This window comes from Cryptomeria japonica, chromosome 5 (genome assembly GCF_030272615.1).
Source record: "Cryptomeria japonica chromosome 5, Sugi_1.0, whole genome shotgun sequence".
NCBI lineage: Eukaryota > Viridiplantae > Streptophyta > Pinopsida > Cupressales > Cupressaceae > Cryptomeria > Cryptomeria japonica.
The window spans coordinates 150,250,173-150,276,627 of NC_081409.1; positions in this window are offsets into that span (position 1 = coordinate 150,250,173).

Genomic DNA, 26,455 nt, shown 5'->3' on the forward strand with positions numbered 1-26,455 from the left:
CGATGAGTCTGTCAGTTATTGTTTCTTATGAGCTCTACTTCAATGTCTATATTGTAAACTGCTTGAATGAATTTAACTCTAACTTTTAAGAGACCATCCAAGGAAGAAATACAAGGAACAATTACAATTCGTAAGTAAATCTTTTTGATCCAAATCTACAATATAAAACACAAAATTTTACTGGAAGAACACGAATAACCTTATCCACTTTTAGATAATATCATAAGCAACTGCCTTCTAAAAATATGTTAACTCTCAACACATATGAGAAAGAAAATGCAACTGGTTATTTTTGATAAAAAGTTTAAAAGTACAAAATTGCCTCCACCTCTTGTATCTCTCTATTCTCTTTACATTTTACATCACACATATATATTTGTTTGAATGGTTTTCATACCCCTTTGGGTGAAAAGACACCCCCCTTTTAAATAAAAATAATTCCAAATCCCGAAATTGCCTTAGTTTATGTAATTAATTGTCACTTTACAAGTTGTTTAGGCATATTAGAGGTATTTTAAGGCTATTTTATGGGTATATAATGGATAAATGGTCTTTAAATGATGTAAATACCCCCTTTGGTGCTTCACACTCCATTTTTTATGCCCATTATTGTGTTTATGTTATGGTTTCATATTGTGCAACAAATATAAAATATATTACTTGTACCTGTTCAATATATATATATATGTATATATATATTTAGAATTTTTCTTGCTCCTTGTCTTGGAATTTGGAATTCTAAAAATTGCAAATTTTAGGGTTCCAATAGAGTGCTAATGTCAAAGTAGATGAGTTGAGCAAAAGTTAAATCAGAATTTATGAGAAGGAACTGGAAGTGGAAATATTTATATTTGAATCGGTAGCACCTTTATCAGAACAGAGAATTGAACCAGTTACTCTGGCAACATCAGAGAATTCTATAGTAACTGAAGATCAGGGAAGAGGAACAGAGAGTCAGAAGACTCCTAGGTATGTGAGATTGAATCATTCTGAAGATCAAATCATGGAGGATAAGAACAATGGAGTGATGATAAGAAGACGATTGGCAACTAATGAGGTATATTTAATTTCACAAGTTGAACCGGTATCAGTATTTGAGGCATGTAAAGATGAGTTTTGGTTAAAAGCTATGGAAGAAGAATTAGATAAGATTGAGAAAAATAACACATGGACTTTGGTTCCCCAACCTAAAAAATAAAAATGTCATTGGAACTAAATGGGTTTGTAGAAATAAATTGAATGAGGATGGTCAATTTATATGGAATAAGGCTAGATTGGTTTGTAAAGGATATTATCAGAAGGAAGGAATTGATTATGGAGAAAATTTTGCACTGGTAGCTAGGATTGAAGCTATAAGATTATTTCTTGCCTATGCTACTTATAAAAACTACATCGTTATCAGATGGATGTTAAATGTGCATTATTGAATGGGGATAGTGGGAGGAAGTTTATATTGAGAAACCTGATGATTTTTCACTATTAGATGATACTGATATGGTTTATAGGTTAAGGAAAGATTTATATGGATTGAAACAAGCACCTAGAGCTTGGTATTCAAGGTTGGATAAATATCTTTTGAAGATTGGGTTTACTAAGGGTAGTGTTGACACTAATTTATATTATAAAATCATTGATGATGATATACTGATTATTGAAGTAAATGTTGATGACATTATTTTTGGAGGTGAAGATAAATTATACATAGAATTTTCTAAGAACATGGAGAAAGAATTTTAGATGTCTATGATTGGTGAGATGAAATTTTCTTAGGTTTGCAGAATACTCATACTGATAAAGGTAATTTTATCTGTCAAACTAAACATGCTAAAGAATTGTTGAAGAAATTTGGTATGGGAGATTCTAAACTGGTAAGTACACCTATGGTTAGAAGTGAGAAATTGACAAAGAAAGATGTTTCTGCATCGATAAATCCTACAAGATACAAATTTATGATTGGAGGTCTACTTTATTTGACTCAGACTAGGCCCGACATTATGAATTTTTGTATTGTTTCAAGATTTCAGAGTGATCCTAGAGAAAATCATGAGATGGCAGTGACAAGGACTTTTAGATACTTGCAAGGTACATCAAAATATGGCTTATGGTACCCTAAGGATGATAACTTTACTTTATGTGCATATACAGATGCTAATTGGGCTGGAGATGTTGATGACTGAAAAAGTACTTTCGATGGAGCTTTCTTTCTTGGAAAGAAGTTGGTTTCATGGATCAACAAGAAACAGTCATGTACTTCTTTATCTACTATTGAAGCTGAGTATGTTGTTGCTGCTACTAATTATACACAATTTTTATGGATGAAACAAATGTTGAAGGATATAAAGGTGGATTGTGATGCACTGATAGTTATTCACTATAATAACTCTGCTGCTATTGATATATCAAAGAATCTGGTATTTTATTCTAAGACAAAGTACATATCTATCAAGTATAACTTTATGAAGGAGAAAGTGGAAGCAAACAAAGTTAAACTAGTTTATGTGAACACTAAAGAATAGATTGCAGATATTTTCACTAAACCTGTATCCAACGAATCATTTGAGTACCTAAGAGACAGATTGAGGGTTTCTGCCTCTCCGACAGAGACTTGATTGATGTGGTTTGGCATCAGTTCGATATGCATTAATAGAAATACAATTCATTCTGGCACTGATGTGGGATGCTACTGCTCAGGGGGAGTAGTTAGCTTTGAGATTCAGAGGCTTATACTTTTTCTTTGATATTTCTGTCAGATTTCTGGCATTGATGTCAAAGGGGGAGAGATACTAATATGAAAAAGAAATTTAGAACTTTACAGAGACATTATTCACAAGGAGAGAGGCATTGATATTTAGAGCTATATGCAGGAGATTCTTAGCTATCTTCCACAAGGGGAGACTTGTTTGGCATTTCTTGGTACTTAGATGTTTTTCACATCTAGTGTTGCCATCAATGCCAAAGGGGGAGATTGTTGGCCATTTGGTGGAATTGATTATGTGTTGCATTGATGTTTTATCCTTGATTTCAACACTGGTTGTTTGGATTCTTTATCGACACCCTTCTGGTCCCAGTAGGTTGAGTGGTTTTTGGTTGACTTGGATCCGGCATGATCCGGTTGAATCCGGTATAATCTGATGGTGGAATTGATTTGTTCATAATGCTTATAATCATATTTGGTCAGTTGATTTTGGTCTGGTGATTGGATGATATCCTACTTGCTTTGAAGATTGGTTTTTGGTTCAGGTGAGGATTTCACCGGTAGAGATTTTTGTGGAGATCTTTGATGCATTGCGTAATTGGTATTGGTGCAGCTTCTGATGGATGTTTAGGATGTTGTTGGTGATCCTGTTGGAGACTTGGTGTTTCGAGATCATTGCTAAAATGTGTCGACCTATACTTGGTCCGGGTTGATCTAGGTTATGTATCAGAATTAATGTAACATGTGGATAGGACCTATTGTTGTATTTCCGGGATGTCTTATGTGTTGATATTATTTATTTTGGTCTAAGGCCAACATGGTTTGTAATTATGTAATTGGTTTATTGTCTAGTGGCTGACCTGATTGTTTATGGTCAAGGGTTTGTATAAATAAGATGTAAGATCTCATTGTAGATCATCATGGTTATTATAAGAGGTCATGGTCAAGGAATGTAATGTGCGAATAATGTAATATCATTCATGTAGAGGAGTTGGTCGATCATTGGAGATCTAATTGGGTTTTTGTAAGAGGATTTAGTCCTTCGATATTGAGCTTAACCAGAACTATACTCTGGCATAGGAGATGCTATCTTTTGTAGTTCAACAGTTCTTCGAATTGTAGTCTGGATTTGTATGTAGTCAGAGAGGCTCCTTTTGTGATGAGTAGTGTGCTCTAGGTTGTTGGCCTTCCTGAAAGTGTAGTCCCCTTCATTGTAAATTCACATACTTATTGTAGAAGTATTATTTGACTATGGGTAGGCTTCCTACCATAGTTTTTACCTTTACTAGGTTTTCCACGTACAAATCTTGGTGTTGTGTGGATGGCTTTTATTACGTGATTATTGTTTATGCTTAATTGGATTAGCTGTTATTCTGGTATTGTTGTTTTAAACTGCTAATGCTCCTAGTAATCTTTGACAACTAATTCACCCACCCCCCCTCTCAGTTGTCTTCTGGTTATCTAAATTGTCTAACACCCATCATGTTGCAGAAATTTTGTGTAATCAACATCATATCCTAGATGAAATTCTGCATACAATTGTTTACAAAAATACTGTGGCAGCTCATCCTTCTGCGGCCACCTATGATGTGTCACCAACCATCTAGGATATATGAATGGTGCAACAATAGGATCCTCACATCTAGTGACCTGATATCCTCTAACCATAGCCATTTCCATGTAAAATGGGAACATGGATTTCACATTCACTATAGAAAAATCTCTATCTACTGTTTTCCATTGAACCATGCCATAGACAATGTGAGATAAAGTCCTATAAAAATGCTCAATATTAGGGTCATCATATGGGTTGTATGATTGAGAAATCTCAATCATATGCATCAACCCATCTCTAATAAGTTCTAATTTATCTCTATTGGCCAACACATAAGTGTTATTTAAAGTCCATTGTAACTGTATTAAAGAGGACTACATTCTCAAAATAGTCACAGTACAAGCAGTCTCAGAATTCTTAGGAGTCTCATACCTACATGAGGTCTGCTGAGGATCAGGATGCACACTCTGCTCAGAAGAAAAATAATGTGAACCACTAGAAGCCATATCTAGATGTGATGTGTGTGTGTGTGTGTGTGTGTGTGTGTGTGTGTGAATCTACATGTATACATTAAATTGAATTAAAAACAAGTTCATATACAATGTATGCCACAAACAAGATAAAACATTGTACAAATATGCACTTGAGTTAAACATTTTAAACAAAATGAATCAAATGAATTGCGACCTATAGACATTGCAACTTAAAGATTACATTGCAAAAAAAATTACACGAGCATACACATGAACTTAATTAACATAAAAATTATAATATGCATATGCAACTACACCATTATAGATAATGATTATGAGTTCATTTTATTAAACTAGAAAGTTACGTCAAATATCATGCTGATAATAATAATCATTCTAGCATAATTGTACTTCAAATATAAAATTTCGTAATAGGTATATAATGTTGGAGTAAAATATACAATCACCTAATTTATTAATAAATCATTAATTACATTCCTTTTACTTTATCTAGGGTTTTCATTTTGCTTTTATAAGAAAATTCATTAGTGTAAAATTTAATCTAGTTAATCTAGTTTAACCAAAGATCAAAGGACCAAAAATATTTAGGAAATGTCAATGAAGCTATTAAAATATTCTAAGAATTCTAATCAAAATAATGATTAATGGGAGGGAACCAACATTTAGAATCATGATTTGGGGGTAGAACTTGAGAGTAGGGGATATATGGAGCCAAGACTTGAATAACTAAAGTTATAATTAGAAGTTGAAATGATGAAGCTCGCTATATAGTATTTATTGCACCAAAGGGTTCTAGGATCTCAAAAGGTTCCACAAAGTGATATGCAAGTTTGGAAGACAAAAATTAATCAAGCTTGTCAGTGGCTAATTTATTAGAAACATTCTCTCCGATACATGACTATTTTGATGTATATATTTTTGTCATTTATAAATTTTCTAAAAATCCACTACATTTCCCCATTGCTAATCAATCTAAGTTTGGTCTTTCATCTTTTCTAGTTCATTTGGATCCACAACTACCATGTTCGAGCCTATTTGTTAAGCATACAATACTTGAGCTTACAAACCTCCAATGAAGAAATGAGAAGTGTGTTTATGGTTAGTGTTATCATATGCAAACTCAATTAATGGTAAGTAAGTTCCCATATTTTTGTTCACAAGTCCTCAAGAATTTGGTTCACTCTCTTTTTGTTGATCAATCTTAAGGTGATGGGTTGATCTATAGTCTAATTTACTTCCCAATTATGTGTATGTTTTTTCCGAAACCTTGACATTATCTAGGTGTCTTAAATATGATATTCTTTGGTACTCCATGAAACTAAAAGATCTCCTAAATTCTTGGAAGGTATACATGGATGCCTAAATGTAATTAGAGAGAATGTTTGTAAATTATATTCTTTTATATTATTTGTAATTATATGTTTTGGTTCTATTCTATATGTTTTTTGGTTTTATATGTTTTGGTTGTATATGTTTTGGTTGTATATGGTTTTTTATTGTATATGTTTTGGTTGTATATGTTTTGGTTGTATATGCTTTTTGGTTGTATATGTTTTGGTTGTATATGTTTTTAATTATATGTAATTAAAACTATATATATATATATATATATATATATATTACTAAAACAATTACAAAATTAAAAATCTATACATATAAATTATTAAAACAATTAAAAACAACAAAAGAAAAATTAAAATGAAAAAAATCCTTTCGGCCCTACCTTGCTCGGTCGAAAGTCTTCTTATCCCCCCCTTCTGCGCCAGCTATTTCAAAGTGTGCAAATGGGGGGATAAAAGTAGGAAGGCAGGTATATGTAGTGTTGGGTAGTACTTGACCGAGTATACCTCGCCACCCATCCTCCACATAGGTGCAATGTTGCACCACACAGACTCGATCGAGTAGATTTCTTTTTGTGTCGCACTTAGCTAAAAGTGCGACACAACACTATGCTTTCACCCGACCACATTGACAGGTGTGGTTTATCTTCCCTTCTTAACATGCCCCAGCCTTTGATTAACCGAGGATTATTGACAACCTTAACAAAGCGTTGGCATAGTGAGCACAATAATTTTCACTTACCGATGGGAGAGATGATAGTGACACCTAAGGATTTATACCAGATACTGTGGATCCATGTGATGGGTGAGCTAGTGTATTACAATCTTAGTGAGCGGGGTGGGACAGATGTACTTTGTTTAGTTTTTGATGATGATGAGATTGGTGGATATGACATTATGTGGCAGGAGATGTTAGAGCTAGGTTATGCCACATTACCCACTATTCTTGCCGGATTCATTGGGGGTTTTCTTTGTCCTGATCACAACTCAAAGGGATTATCTATTGGATGGGGTCACCTTCTTGAGTACTTGGTGACATAGGGGACTCAATTTGCATGGGGCTCATGCATGCTAGCTCATTTGTATTATAACTTGCACCGAGTAGTGTACCAAAGATAGGTCGGATTATCAGCAGGGGTGACAGTTCTCTACATATGGGCCTGGGAGCACCTACCTATCACATGACCATTGGCTGACAGAGATATACCTGTAGGCAGGCCCTATGCTGATGGGTATCTAAGCACCATTATCAATAAAAGATAGGCAAATTGGAGTATTGGCGATGAACACTAGATGATCTGGATATTGTGATATGGAGACCGTACAAAGATTGTAAGATCTGGCCTAAGGATGCAATGGAGATTTCATATGTATTCTTGATGCAATACTTGATCAGATCAATACCCAATGTTATCGAGTGATTCCATTGTATGAGGGTGTTGAGACAGTATGGTAGGATACAGGGGATAGCACAGGGTACAACGCATTATGCTCATAGGAGATTGGATGCGGCTACTTGGGGGCCCTCCATTTCATATGACTAGGTGTGTGCAGAGTATTGATCATTGGGGACACTAGATTGGGATTATCTATCAGGTACCCTAGACCATGGAGATAGTTAGGTGACAGAGAGTAATCCAATGCATCCAAGGAGGATTCAGATGATCAGGGTGATGACAAAGAGGAGCAGGAGATAGGTGGAGATGGAGGCAATCCTGATACTAGAGAGGGAGATCAAGATGGAGATGATGAGGAGGAGGATGAGGAGGACGAGGAGGAGGATGAGGAGGATGAGGATGAGGATGAGGAGGATGAGAAGGAGGACGAGGAGGATGAGGAGGATGAGGATGAGGATGAGTCAGGTACTTTTCATCACTTGAGAGAGGATACCAAAGCCCTAGATCCACCAAGTCTCCCATGGTGGGATGAGAGGGATCCCATAAGGGGTCTTGATCTTGATCCCCATCGGCCCACACCAACTATACAGAGACAATACAAGCGAGGAGAGCCTAGTGAGTCCCAGTCTCAGACAGTCATTGTCCACAATCCTCACTGGTGAGAGGGAGATCCAGGTAATGTGCCCTATTATTGATTAACATATGCATTCTACTTGCTTTAGTTTGATGTTATAGAATGTTACTGATGAAAGATTTCTCTCTATCTTGCAGCTATCATCTGGGAGTGGCATTCTTTGATTCAGAATGCAGTGGCAGACCTTATTGTGACTACACACATTCCAAGTTCCTCATAGATAGCACATAGATCCTAGAGGAATGAAGGATGACATGAAAACCTTTTATCCCCTATTTGGACAGTGGTGGAGGTCCTACGAGAGAGACTATGACAGATAGAGCATGACCTAGTAGCATCACAAATAGAGGCAACCACATACCGAGGGATCATGATGGAGAGAGATCGTAAGAGCTCCTCGTAGAGTCACTCACAGTTCATATCATGATACACCCCCATGGGGCCACCCACACGGCCAAATCAGGAGGGGTTATCTAGCCACCATCCTCCTGCTACTAGTCCTAGGGATAGGAGATGATTTTGATGAATTGATGTATATATGATGACACTCATGTTTATGTTATTTTTAATGCTTAAACAATGTACACATTTCTTATATTAGAGGTAACATATTAAGTACTGAGCATTATATCTGATTTAATTTTCATGTGATTGTTTTCTCAATACTTCATGATTAAATTGATACATGTGTGATTTAATTAAATAACTAAGTATTTAATCAAATACTACTTTGATGATGTAAAAGAAGAATGTATTAAGCATGAGAACCATATGACTAATGTGATTTAATTAACTCTAATTAGACACAACATGATATAACTCTACTTAACACATAAGAAATTGTATAACATGCTAGCACATATGAAATGTAAATCCATTACAATTTACATAAAAAGAATCCAAGACAAACAACATAGCAATGAAACATGCTTGTCAAGAAATAAGTAATGTAGACCAAACAATATAACATCATTTAATCTTACATACTTAAATGAAGATATGCTAAAATAGTACTCAATTTTGAAGAGAAATATATAGAGAGAGAACAAAAAGAAGACTAGAAAGAAAGAAAGAGAGAGAAAAATAGAACTAGGCATAGTATCTATGAGGGTGCATAGCATTTATGGGTTCCTTGAGAGGTGTACCTTCCACATCTGCTATCCTGTAAGCACCTGATCCATAGACCTTAACAATGATGTATGGTCCAAGCCAATTAGGACTAAACTTTCCTTTCTCCTTAGGTAAGGCATTCACATTGTGATGATTCTCATAAAGGACTAAATCCCCTATCAAGAAGGAATGTTGAATAACCTTATCATTATAGCTTCATTGCAAAGTTTTATGATATGCTTGAATATGCTCGAGGGCATTTATATGCCATTGATCGAGCATCTCAAGTTGTTGAAGTCTTTTCTCTCTATAGGAATCATCATCCACTATGCCCCTAAGAGAAACTCTCAAAGAAGGAATTTCTAAATCCAAAGGCATAATGGTGTTAGCTCTATAAACAAGATTATAAGGCGTACAACCCATAGAAACATGTACACTCATGTGATAAGCCCACAGAGCATAGGTTAAATGAGTATGCCAATCCTTACCATACTTGTTTACAATCTTTCAAAGAATTTGTTCAATTATCCTATTAGAAGATTCAACTTGACCATCTGATTGAGGATAATAAGGTGTAGAAAATTTATGTTGGATATGATATTTCTCGAGAAACTTCTTCACATCCCTATTTTTGAATGGTGTTCCATTATCTGAAACTAAGGCAAAAGGTATCCTGAACTGAGAAATGACATTTTCCAAAATGAATTGACAAATTACTTTAGCGGTAGTGGATCTAAGAGGAAAAACTTCCACCCACTTCGTAAAGTAATCAGTGGCAGTTATGATGAAAGTATGTTCTTGAGATGAAGGAGGAGATATTTTACCAACAAGACCCAAACCCCATGTAGAAAAGGGCCAAGATGCTACATGTGATCAAAGCTCTTGGGTAGGGGCATGGATCAAATTGCTATGTTGCTAACACTGATGACATCATTTAAGAAATTCAAAAGAATCTGTTTCCATGGTTTTCCAATAATATCCCATTCGGAGCAATCTTTGAACCAAAGACCTACCCCCAAAATGCCCCCCACAAGTACCTAAATGCGCTTCTTTGAGAGTGATAGGGACCTTAGCCTTGTTTAAGCATCGAAGAAGAAGAACATTATAACCCCTCCTATAGAGAATATTAGAGAGGATAATGTATCTAGTAGAAAATTTGCAAACCCTAGCCCTAATATTCTTATTCATAGAGTTAGGAAAGGTACCATCACTCAAATATCTTATGACATGCGAGTACCATTCATCAGAATCTATTATGCAACAATATGCCACATCACTAGGATTATCAACAATAGCCGAGGAAGTAAGGTTGCGAATAGTGAACTTAAGATCTACCAAGGGGTCCTCTAGAGACACAAGAGAGGAAACACATGCCATCACATCAGCATGTCGATTATCTTTTCAAGGAATGGGCTCCATGGTATAAGCATCGAATTTTTGCAACAAGGATAAAGTTAGATCTTTATATTGTGATAGTTTGTCTTACTTAGCTTGATAAACTCTTGTCACTTGTCTTATGATTATCTGAGAATCTCCATAAATATGTATATTTTTCACACTTAATGCCATGGTTGCTTAAATTCCAATTATAAGAGCTTCATATTCAGCAATATTGTTGGTACATAAGAAATTGAGACAATATGATAAAGGAATAGGCTTCTTTTTAGGAGAAATTAAGACCACCCCTGCCCCCGATCATATACAACACTTAGAACCATCAAAGTATAGTTCCCAAGTCTCATCAGCCTCAATGGAAAGAATGCATTGATCAGGAAAAGATTTTGGATTAGATAGAGAGAAGGGTGAAGGAGAAACAACTAAATGATCGGTCAACACTTGACCCTTTATTGCCTTTTGTGAGACAAACTTAAGGCCAAACTCGGTCAACATCATAACCCAATTAGCGAAGTGTCTGAAAAGATCAGTTTTGGAGAAAAGATGTTTAAGAGGGTCTAATTTAACGATAACATGGATCTCAGCATTCAAGAGATAATGCCTCAACTTTTGAGTTGCAAAGACTAAAGCAAGGCATTGTCTTTCTATTGTAGAATATACGACTTTGCAATCAAGTAGAGTGCGACTTATGTAATAAACCAAGCATTCTCTACCATACTTATCACATTGTGCCAATAAGGTTGCAAGAGCTTGAGGGGAAGTAGCAGTGTATAGAAGGAAAGGCTTAGTAGGATCAACTGGTTGAAGAATGGGAGGATTGGCCAAATAAGTCTTTAAGTATTCAAATGCTTGATGACAATCCTCATTCCATTGGAAAGTGATATTCTTCTTAATCAATTATGTGAAGGGAAAGGTATGATCTACAAGTTGAGAGACGAACCTACAAATAGCTTGGATCTTTCCTTGCAAACTTTTTAGTTGAGAAACATTCTTAAGAGTTGGCGTATTAACAATAGCATCTATCTTCTTCGTATCCACCTCAACACCACAATGTGAAACTATGAATCCTAATAGTTTTCCACTATCCACACCAAAAATACATTTTTGGCGATTCAAACACATGTTTTATTTACAAATTCTCTCAAAGATTTGTCGAAGGATCTTAACATGATATGTACAAAGAACAAATTTGGCTAAGACGTCATCTACGTAATCTTATAAGGTCTTATGCATATAGTCATGTTAGATGAGGGTCATGGCACACTGATAGGTTTTGCCTACGTTTTTCAATCTAAAAGGCATCACAATCCAACAAAACATACCCCAAGGAGTGGTGAAAGTAGTTTTATATTGATCTTTGGGATTGATGAAAATTTGATTATATCATGTGAAACCATCCATAAAGGATAGTAAAGCATGCCCTGCTACTGAATCCACTATCATATCAATATTTAGAAAGGTAAAATCATCATTTAAAGAGGCCTTGTTCAAATCACAAAAATCAATACACATCCTAATCTTGTTTTCAGCTTTAGCCACCGCCACAATGTTTGAAATACATGGGGAATAATCGATAGGATGAATGAATCCAACATCTAACAATTTTTCAATCTCAGCTTTAACAAGTAATGCCATTTTAGGGTGAATATTTGGAATCTTTTGCTTCAGAGGTTTAGCATCAGGAAATAGGACAATGTTATGAGTGACAATCTTAGGATCAGTGCCAGGCATGTCAGAATATATCCAAGCAAAGATCTTAGGAAATCCATGAAACAACTTAGCATATTGTTTTTTCTCTTCTTTGTCAAGACATTTCCCTATCTTGATGATCTTATCTTTAACACAAGGATCCATCTTGATATGAATGGTGTCATTTATTAGGAGATTGCTTTGTTGAGGAGTATCTCTCAATGGAGGAAATTCTTTAACTATCTCATCATTATTTCTTTCTTTCCCAAAGTAAGCTTTCACATTTAAACAATAGGGAAAACTATGATTATGGTGATAATGAGGAAGGTTGTCATAAGCTCCCAAGAATTCAGCTAAGGAATCATCGGTAGAAAAAACATCCAAAGCAAAGACATAAGAAGGGTCAAAGTCAATATATTCTAGATATTTTAGCGAGAGAGAAGCAGAAATGACATTAACACTAATAGATGGCCTCTTAGAGGCTTTAGTGCACTTCAAAGGATCATAACCAAGCCCAAATGTCATATCACAAAATTTATTTTCCAAGGGAACTTTAATCCCTTGTTCTTGAACACCACATCCATTTCCATTATATCCACATCTAGCCAGGATGTGAAAACTAGGACCATAAAGGTTAGTCATTTTCGAAGAAGAAGGAGGATTTTCAAAAATTGAAGGATCAAAATCCTCTAGACTAGAAACTAAGGGAGATGAAATCTGAGAAGCTACCACAAAGTTATTTCTCAATCGCCTAGACAATGTAGATTGCTTTTTAGGTTCTTATTCTTCTTTCTTCTTTTCGACCTTAGGTTCTCTAGGGGGAATTTTTTATTCCCCTAAAAAAGTAGGATTGAAATCAAGGGACCCCCAATCATCTTTTGCAAGAATCTATTCCGTAGAGAAAGTATTCTCAATTGTAGAGTCAAGTTGAGAAGACTATTCCTCAAGAACCTTAGGTCCACTTGAGGAAGAATTGGGGATCGGTCTAGATATAGGAGACAGGTTTGATGAACTAGTCATACTAATCAAAGTAGAATATTTAGAGGAATTGTCTAAAATAGTTGGGGAAGAATTGATTGAAGAGGATTTAGAACTTGATGTTTGTAAACAAGCCTGAAATCTTGTGTCTCCTAACAAGGTGTATGTTGTATTGTTGTAAATAAATTTGATTTGCCTATACAATGTAGAGGGAACAACTTGCATGCTATGAATCCAAGGTCTCCATAGCAAAAAGTTGTATGTCAACTCTCCAGACATGACATGAACAAGAGTGGGTAAACTAGCAGGCCCTACCTTAATAGGCAAGGTGATGATACCTAGTGAAGATTTAGCAACATTATCAAAGCCATGGATAGTGAGAGAATCGGGTTTAATAAGATATGTATCAACATTGATCTTATGCAACAAGTTAATCCTACAAATATTAAGGCCAAAACTATTGTCCACTAATGTTCATCTTATCGCACTATCATTTATAATAACCACAATCATTAAGGGATCATATTGTTGTTGAATTTCACTAGAAGGCAGCTCATCTTGTGTAAACACAATCTGAGCCTTAGGTGATGTAATAGAGTGAATCAAAGAAGCAATATTATTGGATGTCACTACAGGTGGGACATTCTGGTGTAGGAGCACCCTTCCAAACTTTTTCTCTTTCTTGTTTTTTTGGTGTTATGCTTCTTATGAAGCCATTGTACATAAAATAATGAGCCATGTGCTCATAGGTCCTATTTAGGGTCCTAGTGGAGATCTTAGGGGTCATAAGTCAAGATTGTGATTTTCTTGAAAATGGAGGGTATGTGTGTCCTTGAAGTGTTTAGGGGTCCTTTATAACATGGTGGTGTCCTTAGGTTGGCCCAATGTGGGTCTAGGAGTCATAAAAAGCAACATTGGGAAAGTTGCTCAAAAGTTGCAAAAGTTGCATGACAACTTTTAAAAGTTGTCAAGCAATTTTTCCACCATGATGTCAAGTTCTTTAGGTTAGCATGGAAAACCATAGTTTGGGCACATAGACTGAGGTATAGGTACTATAGGTACTTGAAAACCCTAAATGAAAGGGTTGGATGCCAGAGATTGTACGACCCTAGTAGAAAGATCAGACTAAGACTGTGAAACTGTTACCATTCAGTTTGAATGAAGAAAACAAGCAAATTAATGGATTGAGAAATGCCAAAATATGTGTGGAATGTTTTTCCTAGTGTATATACTTTCATTTCAAGAAATTAGTTTAGTTTTTTATTTGCAAATTGTAAGTGTTTGTAAATAGTCTGTAAACTGTCTTCTTACTATCCAATTTTGGACAGGATTGTGTAAATGAAGTCTTAATTCCATTCCCCATTGTGGAAACACCATTAAACCATGGGGAATGAGAGTGAAGACCCTATACTATAGTTCCAAGCAAGAAGGGCCCTTGGAAATGCAAGGAGGCCAAGCAAATGCTCATTCCTAGGCAAGACTAGACAGTGCCCGGTTAGGAATGGTTGTTGGTGCAGAGGTCTTCAAGAGCAAGGTTGATTAGTGGAGAGTGCATCCTTTGGAGGAAGTGCAGAGGAGTGTTTGAGGCATCATTGGTGTGAAGGAGGAGCCTCCACCAATCCAAACAAGGTGGCTAAAATGAAAAGTACTCATTGTGACCCAGGCAGACCCTAGAAACCCTCACAAAACCCTTAAAAACCCCAAAATTCACCCTAGGCACTGTACTGCCACTTGGAGGCCCAAAACCTAGAAAATCCTTGAGCCCTTGCGAATTGAATGGTAGTCTCTTTTGGGAGTTAGGGTTGTGTATGCATTGTTTGTGAGAGGGATCCCTGGAAGACCGATTAGGAGGCCTAATTGGTCCTAATCCTTGTAGCCTTTTTGAAGGCCAAAACCCAAATTTGTAAAATTAGTAAGGGGTTAGAATCTTGAAACCTCTTGGGGGCTCATGAATGGGTGGAAAGGCCATGAAAATGACCTGAAACAACCTTGCTAAGACCTTGGAAAGTGTGGAACAAGCCTTAGCCCTTATTAGCCATAGTAAGGGGTTTTGAGTCTCATGAGTAGGTGAGACCTTAGCAGCAGCATAGCAACTCATTGGTGGGTGGATTGGGCATGGTTAGGGGATTCCTCAAGCAAAGAGAAGTCCTAGAGACCCTAGGGTGTGTAGAGAACACCAGGTGATCCAAGGAAAGGATCCAAGAGCATAGACTAGGCTAGTCTATCCCAAACCCCATCCCATCATATTGGTACCAGAGTGAGTAAAAGACTTGTTGGACTATGTATGTCTCTATATACTGGTGAATCAATAGGGGAGAGAAAAATGGTTACTAATGTAGAGCTGGCTAGAGAGGTGGAAGAATAGAAGGAGAAGAATAGACTCCTTGAAGCAACAATGAGTGAGATAAGGGATAAACTGCAGGAAGTGGTGGATCAGAGGACACATGAACCTTTGGATGAAGACACCAAGGGTAAAGGCAAGATAAATATAGACATAGATGACATAATCCCTGAACCTAATTCCTTGTTCAACGAAGAACCTTTTGTGAAGGCTATTAAGGCTTTGAACACCAAAGCTTTTGAAGGATTGCCACATTTTAGTGGAAGAATGGACATAGACATTGTTATGGAATGGATTGAGGGCATGGAAAACCACTTTGAGTGTGAAGGAGTGACAGAGGCTCAAAAGGTTAAAGTTGCCAAATCAAGATGAAGGGGAGCAACTTTGACATGGTGCAAGTACCTACAAGAAGAAAGGGTTAGCATGGGAAAGCTACCTATTGCAAATTGGAAAGCTATGGTGAGTAAGATTAAGGAGAACTACTTACCAGAGGATTATGAAGTCCAAATTCATAAGAAGAGACAAGGATTTAAGCAGAAAGATCTTGATGTAACCTCCTACACCAAAGAGTTTCAAAAACTTTGTCTTAGATCAAAGGTCTAAGAAGATGAATCTATTAAGGTGGCCAGGTATCTAAGCAGCCTAAAGTGGAGCATTCACGAGGAGATAAGCCTATGGACTCCTACTACTATGCAGAAATGCCATCAACTTGCTGTCAAGGTAGAAGAGAGGAACAAAAGGAAAGGAGACTCCAATAACAGGAGTAGAGGCAGAGGTAGAGACCAAGTGAATCCAATCTCAGAGGAGGAAATTCTAGAGGAAGAGGTGCACAAGATGGTCCAAATAGGGGTAGAGGTACCGGCAGAGGTAACTCCTATTTTGCAACTATGAAGTGTTACAATTGTAGACAATTGGGACACTCGGCATATAGATGCCCAAACAAGCCTACCTCATCAAATAGTGGAAAGAGGGTTGTTTATGCACAAGAAGACTCTTCAAGTAGAAAGACACCGGATATGGACCAGATTGAATCAGAAGTTGGTGAGAATTTGATGTTCAATAGGATTTTGATCAGACAGCCAGTTAAGGAGGAACCCAAACATAGGAGAGCATTGTTTAGGGTGAGATGGAAAGTTCTTGGTAAAGTGTGCAACGTGATAGTTGATACAGGCTCATCTAACAACATCATCTCAGAAGAGGCAGTTAGGAAGTTGAAACTCACAATAATACCCCACACCAATCCTTACAAAGTGACTTGGTTGAACAAAGGATAGAGTGTGCTAGTCAATGAGCAGACTTGGGTAGAGTTTTCTATTGGAGGATATAAGGACAAGATCCTTTGTGATGTGTTACCTATGGATGCATGCCACTTATTGAAAGGAAGACCCTAGCAATTTGATAGGAAGGTGATCTATGATGGAGAGGAGAACTCCATATCCTTTAAGAAGGACAGCAAGACCTTCAATATTCAGTATTTGATAGAGGATGAAGAGAGCACTTCAAAAACACCTAGTGTTTTAATGGCTACTGGTAAAGAGTTCTTAAATATGCTACATGAGGAGGAGATAGTGAAGTGTGCCATCTTTGTGAAGCCAAAGGAGAAAACAGACAAGTTACAGGTAGAAACACCCAAGGAGGTGAAGAAAATGTTGCAAGAGTATAAGGATATAGTGAGTGATGGAGCACCTGCAACACTCCCACCAAGAAGGTCTATAAGTCATCAAATAGACTTTGTTCTTGGTCCATCCTTACCTAACAAGGCTGCATATAAGCTCACACCTGATCAGAATAAGGAGGTAGCAAGGCAAGTGCAAGAGTTATTGGAACAAGGACTGATTAAGAAGAGCATCAGCCCATGTGCAGTGTCGATAGTGCTAGCATCAAAAAAAGGAGGTAAGTGGAGACTTTGCACTGACTCAAGAGCAATCAATAGGATTACCATAAGGTATAGGTTTCCTATTCCTAGAATAGAGGATCTAATGGACTGTTTAGGAGGGGCTATGTATTTTACTAAGCTTGACCTTAAAAGTGGTTATCACAAGATAAGAATTAAGGAGGCTGATGAGTGGAAGACTGCTTTTAAAACCACAGATGGATTGTATGAATGGCTTGTGATGCTATTTGGGCTTACTAATGCTCCAAGCACCTTCATGAGGTTGATGAATGAAGTGTTGAAGGATTTCACAGGTAGATTTGTGGTGGTGTATTTAGATGACATTCTCATCTATAGCAGAACCAAAAAAGAGCACCTTGAGCATTTGAGGTTAGTTTTAGAAAGGTTGCATGAGGAGAAGCTATCCATCAACCTAGAGAAGTGTGACTTCTTGAAGAAAGAGCTAGTTTACCTAGGATTTGTGGTGTCTAAAGGAACCTTGAAGATGGATCCAAGCAAAGTGGAGGCAATCTTGAATTGGCCTGCACCTAAAATAGGGACTGAAGTTAGAAGTTTCCATGGATTAGCTCAATTCTATAGGAAATTTGTGAGGAATTTCAGTGGCATATGTGCACCAGTCCTTGACACCATTAAAGGAGGTCTTCAAACTAAGTTTGAATGGACTGAGCAGGCAAAAAAATCATTTCAAATGTTGAAGCAAGAAGTAGCCACAAAACCTATCCTTCTCCTACCTACGTTTGATAAGCTATTCACTTTGGAGTGTGATGCAAGTGGAGTTGTAGTAGGTGGTGTATTGAGTCAAGAGGGAAGACCTGTGGCATTTTTTAGTGAGAATCTTAATGAAGCAAAGAAGAAGTACTCAACTTATGACCTAGAGTTGTATGCATTAGTGCAGTCTCTAAAGAAATGGAGGCATTACCTACTTCCAAAAGAATTTGTAGTGTTCACAGACAACCAAGCATTGAGTTACATAAACACTCAAGAGAAGCTAAGCAACAGGCATCTGAAATGGATGGAATACCTCCAATCCTTCACCTTCACCATCAAGCATAAGAAGGGGCAACTTAACAAGGTGGCAGATGCATTAAGCAGGAAGTTGTTGACTATTCAAGAATTATAGTTGCAAATCATAGGCATAGAAGGTTTCAAAGACCTCTATGAAGGACATGAAGACTTCTCAACAACTTACAAGGTTTGCAAGGAGTTTGAGAACCATTTCCATGGTGAGTATGCAAATTACACTCTCCAAAATGGTCTCTTGTTCAAGGGTAACCAGTTGTGTGTACCTAGAGGATCTATGAGAGAGAACCTCATCCAAGAGAAACATAATGGCAGTTTGAGTGGACACTTTAGAGTTAACAAAACCTTGGATTTAGTACAGAGGTACTACTATTGGCCAAAGTTGCCAAGAGATGTGAAAAGATATGTAGAACAGTTTGGTGTATGCCAAAGAGCCAAAGGTGGATCAATCAATGCCAATTTATATCAACCATTAACAGTCCCAAACAGACCTTGGGAATGTATAAGCATGGACTTTGTAGTAGGACTTCCCAAGACAAAAACAAGTATGGACAACATCTATGTGGTAGTAGATAGATTTTCCAAGATAAGTCATTTTATCCCATGTAAGACTACACATGATGCAAGCTATGTTGCACATCTCTTCTTTAAAGAGATTGTTAGGATTCATGGACTCCCTTTAAGCATTGTTTTAGATAGGGACAACAAATTCACGGGTCATTTTTGGATAACATTATGGAGGAGACTAGGAACTAACTTGTCATTTAGCTCAGCTTACCATCCACAAACAAATGGTCAAACTGAAGTCATCAATAGAGTGTAAGGCTATTTGTTGAGGTGTCTAACTAAGGAGTATGGCCAGACATGGGACCTAATCATTTCTCAAGTAAAGTATGCATATAATGACAGTGTGAATAGAACCACTAGTAGAAGTCCTTTTGAGGTGGTATATGGCAGACATCCAAGAGGAGTATGTAAGTTGAGAGACCTTGGTAGTTTGGAAATGAAGAGTGGGCAAGCAGAAGACTTCACTCAAACCATCAAGGAAGTTCAGAAGAAAGTTAAGCAAGCCATCCTTGACTCCACTCAAAAACTAAAAGCCAAAGTGGATGAGAAGAGGAGTTCAGTTCAGTTCAGTTCAAGGTGGGTGACTATGTGATGGTCCATTTGAGTAAAGCTAGGATGCAAGGAAGCAAGCCTACCAAACTGCAGATGAGAAGGGTAGGACCTTGTAGAATCCTTGTGCAATATGGTAAGAATGTGTACAAAGTTGACTTGCCTTCAGATTTAGCTATATCACCAGTCTTTAATGTAGTTGACCTGATCATGTACAAGGGTGAGATAGCAAGGCAGACTGAGAACCAAGCCAAGGTACTGCAGGACCTTGAAGTTAATGTCTTACCATAGGTGAAAAAGACTAAAGTAGATGAGATCTTGGAATCAAGGGTGAAGAAGTCAACTAGACACCAGGTCTACATGGAGCACTTAGTGAAATGGGTAGATCAACCAGTATCTGAAGCTACATGGGTGGAGGAGAGTAGGTTCAAGGCACATGGAATAGACCCGACTCTCATCTCTTCTTCTATTTCTTAATTATGTGTAGAGGGGGAGTATGGTGTAGAAGCACCCTTCCAAACTCTTTCTCTTTCTTGTTTTTTTGGTTTTATGCTTCTTATGAAGCCATTGTACATAAAATAATGAGCCATGTGCTCATAGGTCCTAGTTAGGGTCCTAGTCGAGATCTTAGGGGTCATAAGTCAAGATTGTGATTTTATTGAAAATGGAGGGTATGTGTGTCCTTGAAGTGTTTAGGGGTCCTTTATAACATGGTGGTGTCCTTAGGTTGGCCCAATGTGGGTCTAGGAGTCATAAAAAGCAACATTGGGAAAGTTGCTCAAAAGTTGAATGACAACTTTTAAAAGTTGTCAAGCAACTTTTCCACCATGATGTCAAGTTCTTTAGGTTAGCATGGAAAACCCTAGTTTGGGCACACAGACTGAGGTATAGGTAGTATAAGTACTTGAAAACCCTAAATGAAAGGGTTGGATGTCAGAGATTGTACGGCCCTAGTAGAAAGATCAGACTGAGATTGTGAAACTGTTACCAGTCAGTTTGAATGAAGAAAACAAGCAAATTAATGGATTGAGAAATGCCAAAATCTGTGTGGAATGTTTTTCCTAGTGTAGATACTTTCATTTCAAGCAATTAGTTTAGGTTTTTATTTGCAGATTGTAAGTGTTTGTAAATAGTCTTGTGTGGGAGAAAAAGTGACACTAAGCAAACATGCCCTAATCTCACTTTCAACCACACACTTGTGGAATACGAAAGAGCCTAGAGGTATCACACAATTGGCTACTTCTTCTTATGGAAGAGAGAGCCACGGGCTACCTATTAGGATATCTATTCCTTTGTTGTAATTGAAAGATAAAATAATGCAAGTTCAATCCCTAACCCCAAAGTGCAAGTATGAACTAATAACAAGATTGCAGAATTGAACTTAAATAATGGAAAGTTGTAAACACAAGGACAAAACAAGAATGTAAATGCATACCTGGTGTTAAAATATGAGTGAAAATGTTCGGGACGGGGGCGTGGGCGCCACTGTCCTGATTCTTCTCCTGAAACTGCTATTTTTGCAACCTGAAAAGCTGTCAGAAAGTTGCTAAAAGTTGTTGTCTGACAGAAGGACCAAGGCACCCAGAGCCCCTATCCCAGGGACCAGGGCGCCCAGCGCCCCTGTCCTCGCAGGACCAGGGCACCCCACGCCCCTGTCCTAGCTTTCTGGGCTGGAATTTGGTGTGAAGTTCTGTCTCGGTCTGCTTCTTTCGGATCTACAACCTGCGGCGTTGTCCGAGTCCCGAAACCTGCACTTATATCTGAAAAGATGTTTGGGCGGCTATATAGGGTTTTGCCTTAGTCAAACCCCCGCTTCGGTGATTTCCACCTCCACGAATAGCCTAGTTGTTTTGTAAAATGTATTGTGTGTGCAGACCTAGTGTGTATGCAAGGTCCAAAATGCAAGAAAGCAAACTAGAGCAACCTAGAAAGTAAACCCTAATTGCTTGTAAATGATAATGTAAATGCTCTAAATCAAGATGCAAAGTGATCTAAAGCATGAATAAAGGATATATTGAAGCTTATGCAAAGACATGAAAACAACATGAAATCATACCCAACCCTCAAGGGAGGAGTACAAGCCAATCTTCAGTCGATAATCTCCTATTGTTCTTCAATGTCTTCCAAGCCCTAAATGGATGAATGAAATTGATAAATGCTTGATAGAAGGATGTTGAATGTTGTTGAAGTCTTCAAAGATCTGCTCTTTCGCTGCATAGAAGGTCCTCGAAATTCCCAATTCAGATCCTTTCAAATGAAGAAAGAGAGCTCTTATATATGAAACCCTAGGTCTTAATTTCATCTTTTGGCCGACCTAGAGATTGAATATCCCGCCAATTTCTTGGGGTTAAGATTTATTTTATGATTGGATCGCGCTCCTAAAATTTTGGGAAAAATGTCCGGGACCATGTTGCACTCCAGGCGCCATGGTCCTGACAACTTTTCACCAAATTTTCAGGGCCGTCGGATATAATGATTTTAGAGAGAATCCCGAAGTTACAGCTGATTTCAAGATGTTTTGACCCCCGAAATCAAGCCCCCAAGTTCAAAATAGGACCTAATTAGGGTTTTTGATTAAATGATGTATAGGAGGAATAAAATGAAAAGGGCACACTTTAATGAAAGGGCCCAACTTTATGATGTAGGAAATGATAAAATAGGACCTTAGACCTAATTAATTTAATTAATTAAGTGCTAAAGGAGAAATGCAATGCAAAATACAAAATGCGCCAAGGTGGGTGCTAAACTAGGTGTGAAATTGTACCACCCTAGCAAGTGCGTACAATTTACGACGCTACATTTAGCCCCCACTTTAGCGGTCATATGAACACTACGTGCATATGCAAGCTAAAGTACAGAAAAGTAAACATTATTTGAAAAAGGATATATCCATAAGTCTGTCGAACGAAGCCCCCAGCGGTATCTGCAGTACACAGTTAGGAACCGCACCCTACAAAACACACGTTAGATCACAAAATCACCTAATGCTTACTAAGGAAGGTGATGAAAATTCGAGGGTAGCTATATGCCCCCCCCTGTTTCGGCTTGCTAATTTTAGTGAGTTGAAACAGGGTATCATGTTTACCACTTCGAATTGTTAAGGAAATATTGATGACAAATGCTCACAAGAAGATTTGATATGAGATCAAAAACTAATGGAGAATCATTTGGTAAGAAAGAGGACTAAATCTCAATTCCAACACAACAAAGAGTGTGAAGATTTGAGAGTTCTCTAACACAAGATGAAGGATGTAAATCGAAACAAAATGCAAAGAGAAGAAAAGAAAGGAAAAAGGCATGAATACACACATTGGTGATCCATGAGAAGAATAGTGAGAGAGAAAACATGGACTTCTCACCCCTAGATCTTGTCTAGGTGATCCATGGGAAAAAGGACATGGAAAACTAGCCCCTAGAGTCTGTCTAGGTGATCCATGTAAGGGAGGAGAGTGAGAAAGTCTAGCCTTATGCCGCTAGTTCCACTCAACCTCGTGCATGTGTGTGTAAGGGAGGTTAGAAGCACCTCATAGGAGTTTATGCTCGAGTATGCTACAACCTGTATATGTATAGTACAAAAGTGTGACATCTCGCTCTAAGAGTCTGTGCTCTGGTTCCGAGAATAATCACCTTGCATAAAAGAAAAATGGAGACATCTCGCTCTAAGAGTCTGTGCTCTGGTTCCGAGAATGACCCATTGCTCAAAAAGTGTAATGTTTATGTCATAAGCAAAGTAGAACAAGGATACCTACCTTCATCACAAAAGAAGATACCCCAAAAATGCAACAATGTCATAGATCCAAGCAAGAGAGTTTTGCACTCTTTAAGCAAGGATAAGATAGTTGAAAAAGGGATATCTTGTAGTATGTGTAAAGGAGATCCTTAGAGGAGAAGAGATCTTTGTACAAAAGACACCTATCCCCGAGAGGAATTGTCTTAGACAAATATAACATCTTCTAGAATAAGACAAGGAAGAGAATAAGAATGCAATACTTCCTTCTTTTGCGAGGTGAAAGTGATTCTTAATGAAGGATGACGCTCTTTTTAACCCAATTAGGAGAGTGAATTCATTATGGATGTATTTTACCAAGTGCAAAAGAGGTTGTAGTCAAGGACTTACACCTCTTGTAAGAGAGAATCCTTGAACAAACAACAACAAATGCGTACAAGGCATAACATCAAGTAATAAAGTCCACACCATCCACAAAATAGGAAAAAGTGGATCCTTAGATAAAAATAAGGAAAGATCATTGCCTCCCAAGGATAAGGACAATGAGAAGGACTTACACAATCTTCTAGGGAGAGATTTGGACATAAGCAAAAGAAGAGATATATGAAATCACTCTTGTCCCCATAGGAACAAGAAAATTAGGCTATTATGTTGTTTCGAAAAATATGATTGCACTTGAAATTGTACCATCATGAATGACAATGAGCCCCCAGTAAATGAGCTACCAATGTCACATAATGATGAGCAACATAATAGCCATTAATGTTATTTAAAGACATGATAGATTGAATAAGGTATTTGAATATGACATGTTAAATGCTCAACTATAAGTGAGATCAAAAACATGTATAAAATGATAAAAATTGAAGAAGAAAAGTCACATGAAATCTTAGAAAAGGAATGAGTGTAATTTATTAGAGCCTTATCCCTAGAGGAAAGGACTTTATGATGAATAGGAGATAAAGATTCATAAGTGGATTTAGAAATTTGAGGGGATTCATAAAGAGATTTGTTCATTGCCAAGATTTCCTTATGAGGGGAATGAGAGTTGATAGAAGTAGAAGATGATTTAGTTGAAGTGAGATCATCATCACTACTAAATATAGCATTCACATTGAGAGATGGTCTTTTAGATGCTTTAGTGCGTTTGCAGGGATTGTAGCCAAGTCCAAAGGCATAATTGTGAAAATTAGTCTCTAGAGGAACTTTTATCCCTTGTTCATGAGCGCCACAACCATTTCCATGATACCCATGCTTAGCAAAAATGCGAAAACCATGACCATAACGATCAGCCATTTCAGGAAGAGAAGGTGGTTTTTCATAAGACAAAGAATCAAATCCTTCAGAATTCGAAGTGTGAGGAGAAGAAGTTTGAGAAGCGGCCACAAAATTATTGCTCCTAGGTTCAAGTAAGACTAATTGATCTCTAGTTTCTTCCTTCTTTTTACCTTTAAGATCTCTAGGAGGAACCCTATATTCACCTACAAAGGTGGGATTAAAATCAAGGGATCCCCAATCATCTTCTGCGAGAACCTTCTCAGGATCAAAAGCCTTTTCATGTGTAGACTCAAGTCGAGAAGGATCTTCTTCAGGAGCTTCAGACTCATCCAAAGAATTTTGATTATCAGAGGGTGATGATTCATCCATAGGTATCTTGTTCAAAGAGTCATCACTAGAAGAGGAAGGCTTAGATGTTTGCAAACAAGCTTGAAGATTAGTGTCACCTATCAAGGTATATGTCTTATTGTTATAAATGAATTTAACTTGTCTATGCATTGTAGAGGGGACAGCTTGCATACTGTGAATCCAAGGCCTCCCTAATAACAAGTTGTATGTTAGATTTCCCGACATGACATGGATAGGAGTAGGCAAAGTAACGGGTCCCACTATGATGAGTAAGGTGATAATACCTAATGAAGACTTAGCCACATTATCAAAGCCTCGAATGGGACGAGAGTCAGGCTCAATAAGGGATGTATCCACATTCATCTTATGCAATAGATTAATGCTACACACATTAAGGCCAGAGCCATTATCTACCAGTGTTCGTCTTATAGCAGTGTCATTTATGATAACCACAATCATCAAGGGATCATATTGTTGTTGAATTTCACTAGTAGGCAACTCATCTTGGGTAAACACAATTTGAGCTTTAGGATTCATCATAGAGTTAACTAAAGATGCTATATTACTAGATGTATTAGGTGGAGGAACATTCAAATCTTTCAAGGCATCTTGTAACATTCCATGATGAGCGGAAGAAGTTTGGATCAAATCCCAAAGGGATATCTTAGCAGGGGTAGCTTTAAGTTGTTCTATGAGATCATATTCCTTACCAAGAACTTGTGAAATACGTGGAGCTTGAGGAAGAATAGGTTGGGAAGGAGGAAGTGAAGTTGGGATAACTAGAGGAGGATTAGGTTGCCTATTGTTTCTTGTGTTATAAGTATGGGCAACCGCATGATAACTCTCTCTAGTCAATTGCTTAGAATACTCATAAGGGCTCTTAGAAGAATAACCTCCTTGCACAGTAATAATAGGTTTCTTAGGAGTGCAAAAAGAATCATTAGCAAAACCACCTTGAACCACTAAGATAGGCTTATTTAAAGGTTGAGAATTTTGAGAAGGACAAGCACCTTGGATAGTGAAGAGAGGTTTGTTAGGTGTTTCATTCACATGTATCAAATTGATTGAGGATGGTTTAGAGGAATGAACAAAAGTGTTGGAAGAATTATTGATAGTCTTCTCTTGCACTAAAATCTCATCACGAATCAAATCAATTTTAGGAGAGAGACAAGGGGTAGGCATTGATGTCCTAGTAGGAAGAGGAAAGGCCATATCATCCTCTATCATCAAATGATCTACATGGGGAATAAACTCTCTAGGAGAAGAGTCAACATTACTCTCTAAAGTCTCACTTTTGAGAGGGAGATCTTTGAAAGAGATGTTAACCATCTTGCTTTGAACTAGGGTTTCCTTATGAGTAGAACCAAGTTGAGGAGAGGGAGATGCTTTATTTTTAGAGGGAGAATAATTGAGATTCAAGGAAGGAGAGAAACTATCAAGGGAG